The 15,066-nt window shown below is 46.2% G+C and overlaps 1 long non-coding RNA gene across 1 annotated transcript in view; it reads left to right on the forward strand.

Annotated features, from left to right (window-relative positions):
• The window catches only part of LOC138510465 (uncharacterized), a 39,244-nt gene extending 31,090 nt beyond the window's left edge, over positions 1-8,154 (forward strand). The window contains exon 2 of the long non-coding RNA XR_011280394.1: positions 6,031-8,154. This is a non-coding gene — a long non-coding RNA (uncharacterized lncRNA). The remainder of the gene's footprint in view (positions 1-6,030) is intronic.
• The last annotated feature ends 6,912 nt before the right edge of the window (positions 8,155-15,066 follow it).

Here is a 15,066-nt window from a genome sequence, read left to right on the forward strand (position 1 = left end):
GGACTGCGAGACTTGTCCTTGTCCTAAAGCCCAGGGACCGTATCTCTCCAGGACTGAAATCACTACACTGGCTCCGAGTGACTGCGAGGATCAAGTTCAAAACCCTCTGCATTGTCCACAAGGCCTTCTGGGGCCTTGGGCCAAAATACCTTCAACTCTCTCTTCCTGAATATCTTCCTTCTCGAGCTCTTCGCTCATCCGCCTCCAACTTGCTCAGGGTCAGTCGCTTCTCCAAACAACGAGTTGGTGGCAGATCTCTCTCCTCTGCAGGGGCCTCCCTTTGGAACAGCCGTCCAGCCTCCCTGAAACTTGAGGAGAACAATCTCCGGTTCCGGAAGCACCTCAAAACCTTCCTCTTCGCCTCCGCTTTCTCTCCCCCTCTCCCCTGCTAAAGATACTGAAACTGCACTGAATCTGCAACTGGGCCACTCCCCGTTCTCGGTCCTTGGCCCAGCCACTCTCCCCTGCACTGCCTCCCTGGCACCCCCTGCACTACAGGACTGTGTCTGTATCCCTACAGCCCCCCTTCCCAGCACTTGTCTGCACTTACTCGCACTTGCCACTAGCTGGCCCTTGTTATTTTTCCTGTGTGCTATTAACCCTGTACTGCACTTTCCCCGCTCCCTTTCCCCCTTGCACTTCTCCCTTTCCCCTCTTCCCTTGCGCGATCTGAATGACACCTGGCCTAGTAGGATCGTTGTCTGTCTCCCCTTGTCCCCCCCCCTGCCTCGTTGCGCCTTGAAACACGTGTGTATAGGCGCGTTACAAATGCCATATCATATCATATATCATGTCCATAGTGATCCTTGAAAAAGTGACTTCTATGATAGGCAACGGGTTCAGAGGGGCAGGTAATGGGATGTGTGTACTGGTCTTTTGACAGATATACATGTCTGGATGAAGGTTTTTATATCAGCGTGGATACCTGGCCAGCAAAATGTCCCACTAATGTGCACCTGGGTTTTGGATTGTCCTAAATGCCCCCCGGTCAGATGGGAATGTGCAATCTCCAGTATCACCTTTCGATGGCTTTTAGGTATTACCAATTGTGTTTTTACTAGACCTTCCGTAGATGCTCTCTTTTATAAAGCAATCCTTGTTTTAGGAAGAAAAAGGGACTCCCTTCTCTAAGCCTTCTATCTCTGGGATTGCCTGTAAAAAGGCTTCAGCAAGAGCTGGATCATTTTTGCTGGGTGAATGCTAGGTCGGTATAGATGGTGGCCTCCTCTCCCTTCCTTTCTTTGATGTTAAGAGATTTGTCAGCTTCCCCAAAGCCTAGGCTGCCTCTGTCTGTTTCATCTGGTTCACTTTCTTTAAACTGAGCAAATAGGGCTCTTTCTAAAATTCCCTGAGCAATTTGATCTCATCGACATACCTCAAAAGGGACTTCACCATGATTCTGTAAGAGAACCTTCACATCTCCCCAGGAGTCAGGATCAATAGCGCCGGCCAAGACGTCTATCCCGAATGTCCATGCTAGGACAGATTTCAGGGCCAATCGGATGTAACACCCCGGACTAGGAATCAGGACCAAGTCCGTAGGAATCATTCCTCTTTTCCCAGGAGGGATAATAGCTTTCCTACTACTGCATATATCAAACCCGATTGATTCCTTGGTGGCCATGGAAGGGGTAGAGGCTCTTTGAGTACGCTTTTCAAATTGTAGGGTTTGCCAATTAGTTTCAATTGAGTCACATCCCACTGCTGACACCATGTGTAAGGAACTCATGGTGGCAACAGTAAAGACAGACACAAGTGATCACAGTTCAAGGGTGTTTATTAAACTGTGTATGCGGGTTGGAAAAATGCCTAATTTAAGCCTAAATCTAAAATGGGAGCAAGCTACGACCATCAAATCAAAATAAGGCAGACCTAGTGCCGTCTTGTCAAATAAAAGGGGCTATACTAAGAAAAACCTATTGCCAATCCTTACGCTAAATACAAACAAAGGGTGTGGGATAGGATTCACAGGAAAGAAAGAAGTGTTCACAAATAATAAGTCAGGATGCAGCAGTCGGGTCTCCCCTTCCTCATGTTTTGAGCACAGGACAAGGTAGGATTCTGGAGCACAGCACGCACTCAAGCTTTCCCAGTACGAGCTAACAGTTCTGTTCTCAGCTTATCAGGGCCTCCAGTGGTTAAGTCTCTTGCCTCCGAGGACCTGATGTCTTTAATAAAATAACAAACAAAAGTTATTTTAAGCTTGATTGTTGGGTGATACCATTTCACCCTGGGATCCCCCTCGTTTGGGCTGAGATCACTCTCGATTGTTGGGCGCACAGCTGACAGCCCTTTCCTTTCCCACAGGGATAAAAGGTGGAGCAAGAGGACACAGGAGGAGCAAGGCGAGCAAGGACACCACGACAAGATGGTTGATCAGGCGCAGCAGTTTAAATGAAGGAGAAAGGTGGCAGGAATCGAGAGGGTGGCGAGGAAAGAAGTGACCTTGCCCTTTTCGTCCAAGACCCACGGAACCTTCGTGGAAGAGAGTCTGAGACCGTGAACAATAGCACAAGTGTCTTGAAGGAGATGTCAACGGTGCATGGGGCAAGCCTATGCCGATAAGCAGGAGCGAGGGAAGCTCCTGCAACAGTGGTACCGGCCTTGACTCCAATGAAGAAGAAAAGTCAAGCGGTTCATCACAGCCGGTGAGTCGAAGGGGAAACAATAAGAACTGGGCTGTGTTGGGTGAGAATTGCAAAGTGGCAAGTTTGAACCAAGATCAATGAACTGTGAAAGACCAGTAAAAGTGTAAAAGGTGGAGATCCGCTGCCAAGGGAAAGTAGCACCACGTGGGTGCTGACTTAAGAGACTCTGAACGATCCCTATCTGAGAAAAACTACAGATACCAGAAGGCCGTAGGAGGGCCACCGAAATAGGTAAAGGGGTCATACTGAGGGTCAAGAAAAATCCCTGTACAATCGAAAGACTTTGATCTACAAACTGTGCGAAAGAAAGGGAAGCAAATCCTACCAATCTTGAAGTGTATAAAAGAGATGGCAAGAGGGAACCCGCCTGAGGGATGTCGTTGAGATGGGGCAAAGTCTAAAGTCCAGAGAAACAGGATCTTGTCAAACGTGAACGCGTCCGAGGAATGTCCATTACGAACTGTTTGAAAAGACATTGAGAAAACAAGGGAAGTAAATACTGCTAAAGAGAAGAGAAGGGACTGAGGCAACCGAGGGAGATCCGGCTGAGAAGAGAAGGGTCCGAGCCTGGCTGAGGGAGATACGGCTGAGAAGACAAGGGTCCAAGCCCAACCTAGGGAGATCCGGTTGAGATTTAAGAGGGGACCGAGCCCGACCGAGGGAGATCCAGGGGTGAAGCCTCCCCCAAGTATTGGCAGTCCAGAGGAGTCTGAGCCTGACTGAGGGAGATCAGGCTTAGATTTAAGAGGGGTCCGAGCCTGCACAAGGGAGATCCAGAGGTGACGCCTCACCCAAGTATTGGCAGTCAAGAGGGGTCCGAGCCCGACCGAGGGAGATCCAGGGGTGAAGCTATCATCCAAACTTCATAGAGAAAAGAACTGAAACGTAAATTGTGGAAGATAAGCGAAGGGTCAGCGCCCAGAAGAGGGTGTCCCAGGGGTGAAGCCATCACCCTATGTAAATAGAGGTTGGGGTGAAACCCTCACCCTGTGTGAACAGTGGTTAACAATTGAGATGGGTCAGGGTCCAGAAGAGGAGGACCCAGGGGTGAACCATTATCACCCTAAGGAACTTTCATTTGGTTAAAGGAACTTTTCTTTTATTACTTTGAACATGTCAGGCCCTTGAAGGCAAGAGACTTTTAAAGGAATCAAGACTTAGCCATTGACGGCCCTGATAGCTGAAAGCTGAACTATCATCTTGTGCTGGGAAAGCTCGAGAGTGTGCTGTGCTCCAAGATCCCACCTTACCCTGTGCTCAAACCGTGGGGAAGGGAGACCCAGGCTACTGACATATTATTTGAGAACACTTCTTTCTTTTCTTAAGAACTATCCCCTACCCCTTTTTATGAGTTGTAAGGTTTTGCAATAAGTTATTAGTATAGGACCTTTTATTTGACACAACACCACTAGGACTGACTTAATTTTCATTTGATTTTCAACGCTTGCTCCCATCTTAGATTTAGGTTTAGATTAGGCATTTGTCCAAGCTGCATACATCATTCATTGTTCATTATAAACCTTTGAACTGTGATCACTTGTGTCTGTCTTACTTTGTGCCACCATGATCTCCTCACATATGATCCAACTGATGATAGTTGGAGAGCACACTTACACAAAAAGAATCCAGATAGAGATTTCCATGTCCTATCCTCAGAAATCTTGGGGTCAAGAAACAGATCCTATCAGTCCCCTTTTTCCATTGAAGGGGAGAAATGTATGGAGAATATGTCACCACCCGTCCAGCCCTTGAAACGAGAATGGGAGTCCAATTTTTTCCCCTGACCTCTCAAGCCATTTCACCCATCCGAAAGGATGTTGGGGGCAAAACATACTGTCTTTTTTGTCCACAGGATTATTTTCTACAGGGAAGGGACAAGGCTCTGATCTCTGTGCAAAGAGTGAAATATCCCTTGGGTTGATCCTTCTTTATTTTGCCTTGTAAAGAAGGTAAGGTAAAAATATTACCTCTTATCTCTCACGAAGATGAATTGACCTTCGTATTTCTGAACTTGTCAACAAACCCAGTAACAATCTATATGGGAGGCCGAATAGGAATTCTGGCATATGAAACCATGTGGAGAACACTGAGACAGAATCTCCTATGTGAGACCATAAGGGAAATATCCCCAGAGAAAGTATTAGGAGGAAACCTAGAAATCCCTTCTATCCGAACTAAAGCCCGAGAACACCATCATTATTCCTTAAAGGGAAAAGTAGAAGATGAACTAGGCAGAGAGAAGGGGAGAAACCCAAACGGCAATACACAAGAAGGACCATATATTAACCAGGTGGGCTAAAACCTGGGGACTGAGCATGTCATCAAAATTTTGTTTAGCCCCTTGAATAAGGACAGAAGATCTATATCCACTATCTCTCAGGGTAATTCAGAGACCTCCCAAGGTAAACAATGCCTATTCTTTGGGGGAATGGGCCACGTTAGGGAGATCTGCCCCGACAAGCTAGAAGAAGTGTTAATGCTCGCTCTAGAAAGAGAGAAGGAAGTGAAAGAACTCTTAAAATCATTTCCTCCACAAAAAAAGAACCAGGCATGGGTGGAATGCCCCAGCCATAATAATCCTGGGACGTTCGATGGAACGACCATTCCGGGTTCTATTCTGGAAAGCCTGAGCTGACAAACCGGATGTTCCACGAAGAAGTCTCTAAGTGAAACCCCTCCGCCTAACCAGCATAGGGGAAGAGCATATGAGAAAGTTGAGGGTATTCTCCCAGCAAGACTTCGAGAATCCCTTATTCAGGTGGCCAGGGAAGGGCTGGCGTTCTCACATCCCAACCCTGGGGGTGGACGAGCAAGGAAGGATCACCTGGGTAGGGCAGCCCAGGTTGTGCTCGGAGAAATGCCCCAGGTGAGACGCAGTGTACTACCGGGGAAGAAGGAGGATGGGATCCGTAAGACCTTTCTAGGATAATCCAATTCTAAACCCCTTCCTCACGATACATTTTCTGTAGCCAAAGCCAATAAACCATCTGTCTTTCCCAAAACATGTAAGAACCCAAAAATCAGTGACATGGGAAACTACATCTCCCAGAATCCTGTCTTCCTGTTACGTACCCGAATATCCCCATCAGTTCTTCTCCACGTCCCTCTGATTGTTTCCCACACTCACAACAGGCTCAGATAAAACTACTGTTCCCACAATCCCTCTTGTTTATTTTACAATAACAATCTGTCATTCTAGTTTGTTCCACACACCCTAAAAATCTCAACCTTCCGAAATTACCCAAATCCCATGAAACACCTCTTCCTTTCTATACCCCATAGAATACTCTAATTCTTTAATTCCCCCTTTCTGACATGAACACCTTTGCACGACGGACTGCAATAAAACTGTTTACCTGACGATCCTTTCCTTTCCCCACAGGGATAAAAGGTGGAACAAGAGGACACAGGACGGCACGGGCAGCACGACAAGGCGGCAAAGCAGGGGCAGCAGTTCAAACAATGGAGAACGGCGGCAGGAATCGAGAGGATGGCGAGGAGAGAAGTAACCTTGCCCTTTTCGTCCCAGACCCACAGAACATTTGTGGAAGAGAGTCTGAGACCGCACACTATAGCAGAAGTGTCTTGTAGCAGATGCCAACGGTGCACAGGGCAAGCCTATGTCGATAAGCAGAAGCGAGAGAAGCACCCACCTCCGTGGCACTGGCCTTGACTCCAATGAAGAAGAAAAGTCAAGCGGTTCATCATAGCCGGTGACTCGAAGGAGAAACAATAAGAACCAGGCTGTGTTGAGTGAGAATTGCAAAGTGGCAAGTTTGAACCAAGATCAATGAACGATGAAAGAACAGTAAAAGCAGGGCTCAAGTCGAGGGTACACACGGGGGGACTCAGTCCACCCACTTTATTCAGAGGGTGGACTCAGTCCCCTGCAGCTAAAATGAGAAACATTGAATGTCCTCTTTGAATTTATGAATTAAAGCTGTCCTCGGCAGTCGGCAGATTTGTAGGCCGGACAATTCACCACTAGACTATATAACCTGATGAACCAGATGAACCCCATTTCGGTACTGCAAGTTCCAGGGAAAGCATTTGGAGTTTAAAACATGCACACTTTTTAAAGTTTTCAAAAACACCATTAGAAAAAAATACCCTCTCTTGGTTTTGTGTGTGTGTTGATTGTATGAAAGACAAATGCCATTTGTCCTGTTCAATTTAATAAGATGTGCATATTTCACCTTTATATTCTAATTTGTGGCGATGCCACATCCCATTGCATTTGTTGATGAGTCCCCCCACTTTAATTTTAGGACTTGACCCCTTGAGTAAAAGTGTAAAAGTGGGTGATCAGCTGCCAAGGGAAACCAGCACCACGTGGGCGCTGACTCAAGAGACTCTAATCGATCCCTATCTGAGAAAAACTACAGATACCAGAAGGCTATAGGCGGGCCACCGAAATAGGTCAAAGTGATCATACTGAGGGTCAATTAAAATCCCTGTACAATCGAAAGAATTTGATCTATAAACTGTGTGAAAGAAAGGGAAGCGAATTACACTAATTTTGAAGTGTATAAAAAAAGCAGCAAGAGTGAACGCGACCGAGGGATGCCAGTGAGAAAGGGCAAAGTCTAAAGTCCTGAGAAACAGGATGCTGACATACGTGAACCTGACCGAGGAATGTCCACTATGAACTATTTGAAAAGACATTGAGAAAACAAGGGAAGTGAATCCCACTAAAGAGAAGAGAAGGGTCCCAGCCTGACCGAGGGAGATCCGGCTGAGATTTAAGAGGAGTCTGTGCCCGACCGAGGGAGATCCAGGGCTGAAGCCTCACCCAAGTATTGGCAGTCAAGAGGGGTCCTAGACCAACAGAGGGAGATCCAGGGGTGAAGCTATCATCCAAACTTCATAGAGAAAAGAACTGAAGTGTAAATTGTGGAAGATAATAAGTGAAGGGTCAGCACCCAGAAGAGGGGGGGACCCAGGGGTGAAACCATCACCCTATATAAACAGTGGTTGGGGTGAAAACATCACCCTGTGTGAACAGTGGTCAACAATTGAGAAGGTTCAGCGCCCAGAAGAGGGGGATCCAGGGGTGAACCATTATCACCCTAAAGAACTTTAATTTGGTTAAAGGAACTATTCTTTTATTACCTTGAACACATCAGGCCCTCAAAGGCAAAAGACTTTTAAAGGAAACAAGACTTAGCCATTAACGGCCCTGATAGCTGAAAGATGCTCCAAGATCCCACCTTACCCCGTGCTCAAACCATGGGGAAGGGAGACCCAGGCTACGGCATCCTGACATATTACTTGAGAATACTTCTTTCTTTTCTTAAGAACTATCCTGCATCCCTTTTTGTATTAGTTGTAGTTTGGCAATAGGTTTCTTAGTATAGGACCTTTTATTTGAAACTACGCCACTAGGACTGCCTTATTTTTCATTTGATGTTCGACTCTTGCTCCCATCTTAGATTTAGGTTTAGATTAGCCATTTTTCCAACCTGCATACATCATTCATTGTTCAATAAACACCCTTGAACGGTGATCACTTGTGTCTGTCTTACTTGTTGCCACCATGAGTTCCTCACAGCCCCTTCAGGTTTCTCACACGCTGTCAATGGTATTAAATCTGCTGTTAATTGGGTTCCTATGATGGTATCAGGAGCCCTCTTAGTACGAGACATAGCAGAATTAAATTGAATGCTTCCCCGTGGATTTACAAACTCGAAGAAAATAGAAAAAAACAGTAACATATGATCTGACCAATTTACTGGCATCTTATTCAGATGAAACATTGTAAGCCCTCTATACAAAATAATGTCCAGACAATGGCCCAGATTATGTGAGACAGAGGAGTTTAGTAGAATTAAATCATGAACTATAAATCATGAACTATCAATAATTCATTCAGTCTCTGCCAATCTGTGTTATGGGAGACATTACATGGCACATTAAAATCTCCAAGAATCAGCAATTTGGGGCTTTGTAGCGCCTCTGATGCTAGAAACAGATCCAAATGATGAAAAAAGGTTCCAGTAGACCCAGGTGGCCGATAACATAATGAACGCATAGACTTCAGAGTGATCATCCCATTTTAGACCACAAAAATATATTATGTTAAATGCAGATTTAAAGGCTATAGCAATCCCTATGGATAGGGGCTTCTGACAAGGGGCACACATGAATGACATTTGAGGTGGGATACACAGTGTATTAGGCATTGTTTGGTTATTGATCCCTCCTATTCCCTGCCTCTAGCCATGTTAATCCCTATGGCTAATCTCACCCATTCCTGCCCATCTCGGGAACTCTAAGCTCTTCTATGGACACAGGCATCTTGGATGACTGTCTCTAAGGAAGCTGAAGCCTGTTTAGCTCAATGGGGTTGCGTGTCTGCCTGAACCTAATGGGGCATTCCACCTCAGCACATTTAGCCTGCAAAGCTCCCAGCACCAGGTTGTGCTCTGACGATGCCTGCCTGCCACAAACTGATAAAGCAGAGTACCCCGGACCATTGCTCTGGTGTGACTGCCTGTGCGTTAAGATCTGATAATGTACAGGCCATGGGCTGGGTTTATTGTTATGCTCTGACAATAGACTGTGCAACAAGATCTGCACACTGCCTCTCAGAGACATGGGCACCTGGCCGACGCCGTACTTCGACATGCATGATGCTTTGCAGTTATGTAACAGCCTGACCTGTTTTACCAGCTTGTTCGCTTAATGTGCTATATATAAATGTTGTATCATTTTAAATACATGTTCTACGTTTAAAATGATTTGTTGAAAATGAAAAGTGTAAGGTCTTCCCATTAAAGGGGCAGGCCCCAGTGGCAAAGGGAACCAGTGCAATTACCGCCACATGAGTCGGTACATCGATGTTCGCCGGGGCACCACACATACAGTGTTCCCTCCCACAAAGGGTGTGACGTGGCCCGAGTAGAGTTTCAAGTACTTTTTTTTAAAGAGGAATCACGCAACAACATTGATCTTTAGTAAGAGGGGGTGTCGGGTGTATCAAGGTGAGTGCTCTGCAAAAACAGCGCCATCTGAGAGCCAGCCTTGGACTGGGGTGGGCCTTTGGATCCGTAACTATCCCTGTGCTGTGAAAATCGCAGGTCTGTGATTGTGTGCATGCAAAGAACGTGCTCCTGCCTGAAAGGGATCTTTTGTGAGATTGTGCAGGCTGAGACTGAGCATGTTCTGGGCTGATGTGGTTCTGTGACGGTGTGCGTGCAATTACCGTTCTCTGGGTTGAGGCAGGTCGGGAGTGTGTGTCTGTGTGTGCGCCGTCAGAACTACTGGGCTCAAGCAGGACTGTGAGTGTGCATTCTCTGGTCTCGGTCTGTGACTGTTTGCATGCTGGGAGTACTGCTACTCTTCACTGGCCCACAGAGTTTCAAACAGAATATGTTATGCAAACATACCATGTAAGAGCTTGAAGGTTTTACTTGAAACTAAAAATGCATGCGAGTTACTTCATAGTGTGATACAGGCATGGTATCAAGAGACGACACAGACAAGTGAAACACTATTTGAAAACCTTTATTCTCAATGGTCAGGATGGTGTAACTGTTAAAGGGACTTGCGGGTAGAGACATGCCCACACACCGAAGGGAGAAAAGTACAGAAGCAGCAGGAGTGCAAGGAGTCCTGCAGACAAGAAAGGATAGGCAACAAAGGCAGTGAACAGAAAAGGGCAGGGAGTACAAGTTAATCAAACATGTTAGGTTCCCTCTTGGGGTGTACGCAGATTGGGGAAGAGTTTCCCACAGAACCAGGGAAACTCCAGCCTTCTGAGCAGTTTACTATTACAGGGCCCCATTCTGAATGCTTATGGAAAGGAGCAGCAGCTGTGGGTGTCTGTGTCTGGACCCTAAGGCATGAACAAGGAAATAGTACTTACAAGACTGAAACCTGTAAGGGTCCAGCAGGAACTGAACAATGAATGCCTCCTGAAACAGGAACCAGCACACCGTTCGCAATGACACAAGGTACAATACTGAAACGCGACAAAGGAAAGGGGCAGAGATTGCCTGCTGGAAACCCAGCAGGCAAACTCTGAACAAAGGAATTACTCAAGTTACAAGTGAAGACAAGAACTGTAACATAAATATCCAGGGGGAAAAAGGAAGTAAAAGTGAGCAAGGTTCAGGGCAGAGAACCAGAAGAAAGAAGATAAGCAAGAAAACTAGAATCTAAGTGCTGGGGCAAGGAGACTGGAAACTGCAGACTGCTAACAAGGAACAGTAACTCTGGGTGGGAAAACGTGCAGGACTGAAGACAGATAATAAAGAAACTGTAGCTGTGAAGTGGGATAACCAGGGCAGGACTGAAGAATCAAGGAAGACAGTGCCAGGTATCATTAGGAATGGGCACAGAACAAGGAACTGAAGGCAGGGAACAAGATAATTTGTGTTAGAGTGCAAGGGGCTGTAGACGGGGAACAAAGGACTAAGCAAGGGGGGGCACCAGCTGCAGTGAAGGAAGCACAGAGTTGCAGGACAAAAGGCAGGGGAGTGAAGGCAGGGTAGCAGGGCTCTGGAACAAGAGCAGGTTTTGGAAATAACAGGACACAGCAGAAATCCAAGGATCAAAGGACTGGAAGCAAGCTCAATGCAAGAGACTTGTGCTCCTGTAGGTAGCTGCTTAAATACTGACCCGTCCTGTGCTGAAGCAGGCTAATTAACAGCACCTGGAGCAGCACACCTGAAGGTAATTGGCCTCCTCCCTCTCTGCTCCTGGGAAAATGAAAGCAGCACAGATCTCTAAGGTTTCCGGGGATTGTAGTTCTAAGACTGCTGCATAGGAATAGCCAGGGAATGGGAACTGCCACAAGGTGCATTATGGGACATGCATTTTGTGAAATTAAATAAGGAAGTTCCAAAGTCTTGCAAATGGAAAGTAAAGACAAAATGTCAATAGGTATTTTCCGGAAAGGTTTATGGTGATGAATGAGTACCATATAGTCCACAATGGGTGCCAATTGATGCTCTAATGGCACAGTCATGACAGTAACGCCTAACTTGTTCTCTAATGGAAAGAAAACTAAGCGAAGTCTAAGTATGTCAGTCCAAAACAAAATACTGTCTGTGTCAAAACCTTTGCTTGTCCTCACTTCTACAGAATAATAGAGTGATTGGGTTTTGGTCAACTCAATAGTGTTCAAAATATAGTTACAGTGACAATGGAGCCTTTCTGCAGCTCCCTTCCCCAAATTTAAGGCACTCAGGATTATAAAGTTCCACAAATCTCCCAGGTTTCACTTGGCACAAAGTTCACTTTATTTATTTAATTTATTTATTTATTGTCCATTTGTAAGGTGCTTGAACATCAAGGAATTGCGTTCAAAGCGCCCACAGGGCAAAGGGGAGGGAACAGGGGAACAGAAGGCAAATAAAATAACACTGATGAACAAAGACAGAGGCGGCCCTACTAAGCCTTGTGAGCATTCAGATCGTGCAAGTGCAGCCAGAGGGAAGGGACAAGGGGAGGGGGTAAGTGCTAGTGGTTCCTGTTAGGCAAGATTGTATGCAGTACCCTTTGGGTGCACTACAATAACCCTGACCTCCTGGCAATAGGGACCCAAACTTTGGTATAAGTCTGAACTACACAGGTTGGTAGTGTGGCTGAGCAGCCAGGTTTATCGCAAGAGGGGTGGGTCAATGTGAGCAGTAATGTTGTGACACAGAGTTTCACAATAGCAGTTATTCCAATAAACACTTATACTCAAGGTTTCTTGATAAAACAATTATTAATTTATTTCACAATCAGTTATATAAGCCTTCTTCACAAGGGAGCAAAACATGTAACAATTAAAATACACTTCAAAACACACTCTTAGTTTCTCTAAATCAGATGATACCCATTGGGGATGGCACACAGATACTTCCTAAACCCTATGGTGACTTAAATAGGTAAAACACTGTGGACATTGATTTATCACTGATACATTTAGAGCAATACTGAGTTTGGTGCAAAGGTTAGATAGGGGAATAAAACAAAGTTTAACAAATAATTCATAAACTGGTAAGTACTTTTGAAAACCTTCCAATGCAGAGTAAAGTAACCCATTCCTTGGGAAAAGGTAAAGCACAGAGTCAGAGGTAAAGAAGAGTCACTCAGGGAGCCAGGACAGCCAATGTTAATTGCACAAAATGTTGATTATGGGGGATCTCAATGCTCAGATTGAGCCGGTGTCCACTTTGTTTGATGCCACGTCAGAGGAGGATAATGTCTGGGGTGTGATTCCCCTGCTTACTAGCCCCTTAAGGAGGCAGTACGAGGCAGTGCATGAGATGGTCATCCCCTTAGCCTCGGTTAATCTTAGGGCGTGTAATGGACATTTTCCGGGTGACTGCCCTGCGGCGCATACTTTTGACAATGGTCGTTCGTCTAGCGAAATTGATTATATGTTTGTCAATCTGGAGGCCTGGAGATTTATTGAGGCATTGGAAATCACCAGGAGGGTGTAGAGTGACCAGCACCCACTATGTATGACGGTGAGCAAGGATTTCTGGGTGGGATATAGGAGGGAGCAAGGGCACCCAAGATGACATAACACTTGACCCTGATTTATTGGACCAGGCAAGGAAGAATGTGAGGTGGGGTCGCTTGGACCTGGAAGGGGTTCTCCTGCAGGTGTATGCTGCAATTTGACCTGTTCTTGAGGACTTTGCAAGGTCAGACCCGAGAGATGCTGCAGCCTTGATTAAGTTCCATGGTATTACCCAAATTGACCTTTTACAATTCACCTTTTGCACAATTGACCTAATTATAATGGTCCTAATTGACCTTCTGCACAATTGACCTTTATATTATTTTACTTATTGTATATATGTATTGGGTTGGTTTTGGATTATAAATATTAAAAGGGGATTGGGTGGGGGGTTGTGGGGGTTTTTGGATTGGGTGGGGGGCTGTGGGGGTTTCCCCCCGCATACATGTCCTAATTGACCTTCTAAATTAGGTCAATTCTCCCGAGGTCAATTGTGAAAAGGTCAATTAGTATACAACCAGTTCCATGAGGAAATCATGGGGACAGTAGGACCCTATTGTTCTAAACCTGCGACGAACACATATAAGTCTAGGGAGAAAGCAACACCCTGGTACGACAGGGAATGTGGGAAGCCAAGGGGCGCCTTATAGCTGCTTCTAAGTGTAAAGGGCCCCTGAGATGCATTGGGGTTAGACAGGCAAGATCCGCTTACCACACGTTATTGAGCGAGAAGAAAAGGGGCTGACACGAGTAGCTATGGGGGATCTCCTGGAGGCAATTACCTGTGGGGATTCTAGGGGATTTTGGTCCAAGATGGGAGGTGTACACCAGGGGAGCCAAACCCAGCTGTATGGTTTAATTCCAGAATCAGTATGGGCAGATTATTATGGTACCCTTTACCGCAAGGACCCCGGGACTTCGATGGAGTTCTGCACTGCTGGCGATTGCCCTGTGCTGGCCCCGGCTCTACCCCTATCTCCCATAATGCACACAGAGGCCCAGGCGGAGCGTGCATTGGCGTGCCAGAATCTGGGCAAGGCCCTGGGCCCAGATAGAGTCCCGATAGATTTTTTCAGGAATGAGTCTTCAATATGGGTGCCTTATTTGACCAAGTTATATAACGCTGTGTTGGCCAGTACCATGATTCCGGGGTCTTGGACTGGGGCTGAAATAGTCCCAATACATGAAAAGGGTGAGCGCAATGACCTGGGGAACTTTAGACCAATTTCCTTGCCGGATGCTGGGGGGAAGACGTTTGCCAGGGCACTTTTATTCCACTTGGATGAGTGGGTATTGAGTTCCGGTGTAATTGATCATTGCCAGGCGGGATTTTGTGAGGGCCAAAGTCTTCGGCTGCGCTTGATCTGTGAAAAGTATTCTGTTCTGAGAAAGCTCAGTGTCTATGCTGTGTTTGTGGACTTCTGCACCGCTTTCGATACAGTCCCACGGGCACATTTGTGGAATGTCCTGGAGGGGCGTGGGATCCCTGTGGCTCTGCTTACAGCAATTCAGAGAACTTGGCGGTGGTCCGCTGGAGCTAAGAGGGAATCACTTCCCGTAGTATTGCTATACAGAAGGGAGTCTGCCAGGGATGTGTGTTGGCGCTGAGGCTGTTCTGCATTTTCATTAGTGAAGTTTTGAAGAGGTTGTTGGCCGCCCAGACTGACGCCCCTTTGCTAGTAGGCAACAGGTTTCCTGCATTGTTGTTTTCCAGTGATGCTGTGCTCCTCTCTCTCACGCCGGCTGGTGTGTACAAACAATTGGAGATTTTTGTGTCTTTTGCAAAGAAGAATGGGCTTGCCTTGAATATCACAAACACCAAGATTATGATCTTCAATGCCAATTCCAAGAAGAAGCACAAGCCCTTATCTCTCTTTGAAGAGGGGGGTGCAATTGAGCAGGTTCAGTCCTATGATTATCTAGGTCTGAGAATTATGGCATCATGCAGTTGGAGAATGC

Source organism: Ambystoma mexicanum, chromosome 6p (assembly GCF_040938575.1).
Source record: "Ambystoma mexicanum isolate Mex_15411 chromosome 6p, UKY_AmexF1_1, whole genome shotgun sequence".
Lineage (NCBI taxonomy): Eukaryota > Metazoa > Chordata > Amphibia > Caudata > Ambystomatidae > Ambystoma > Ambystoma mexicanum.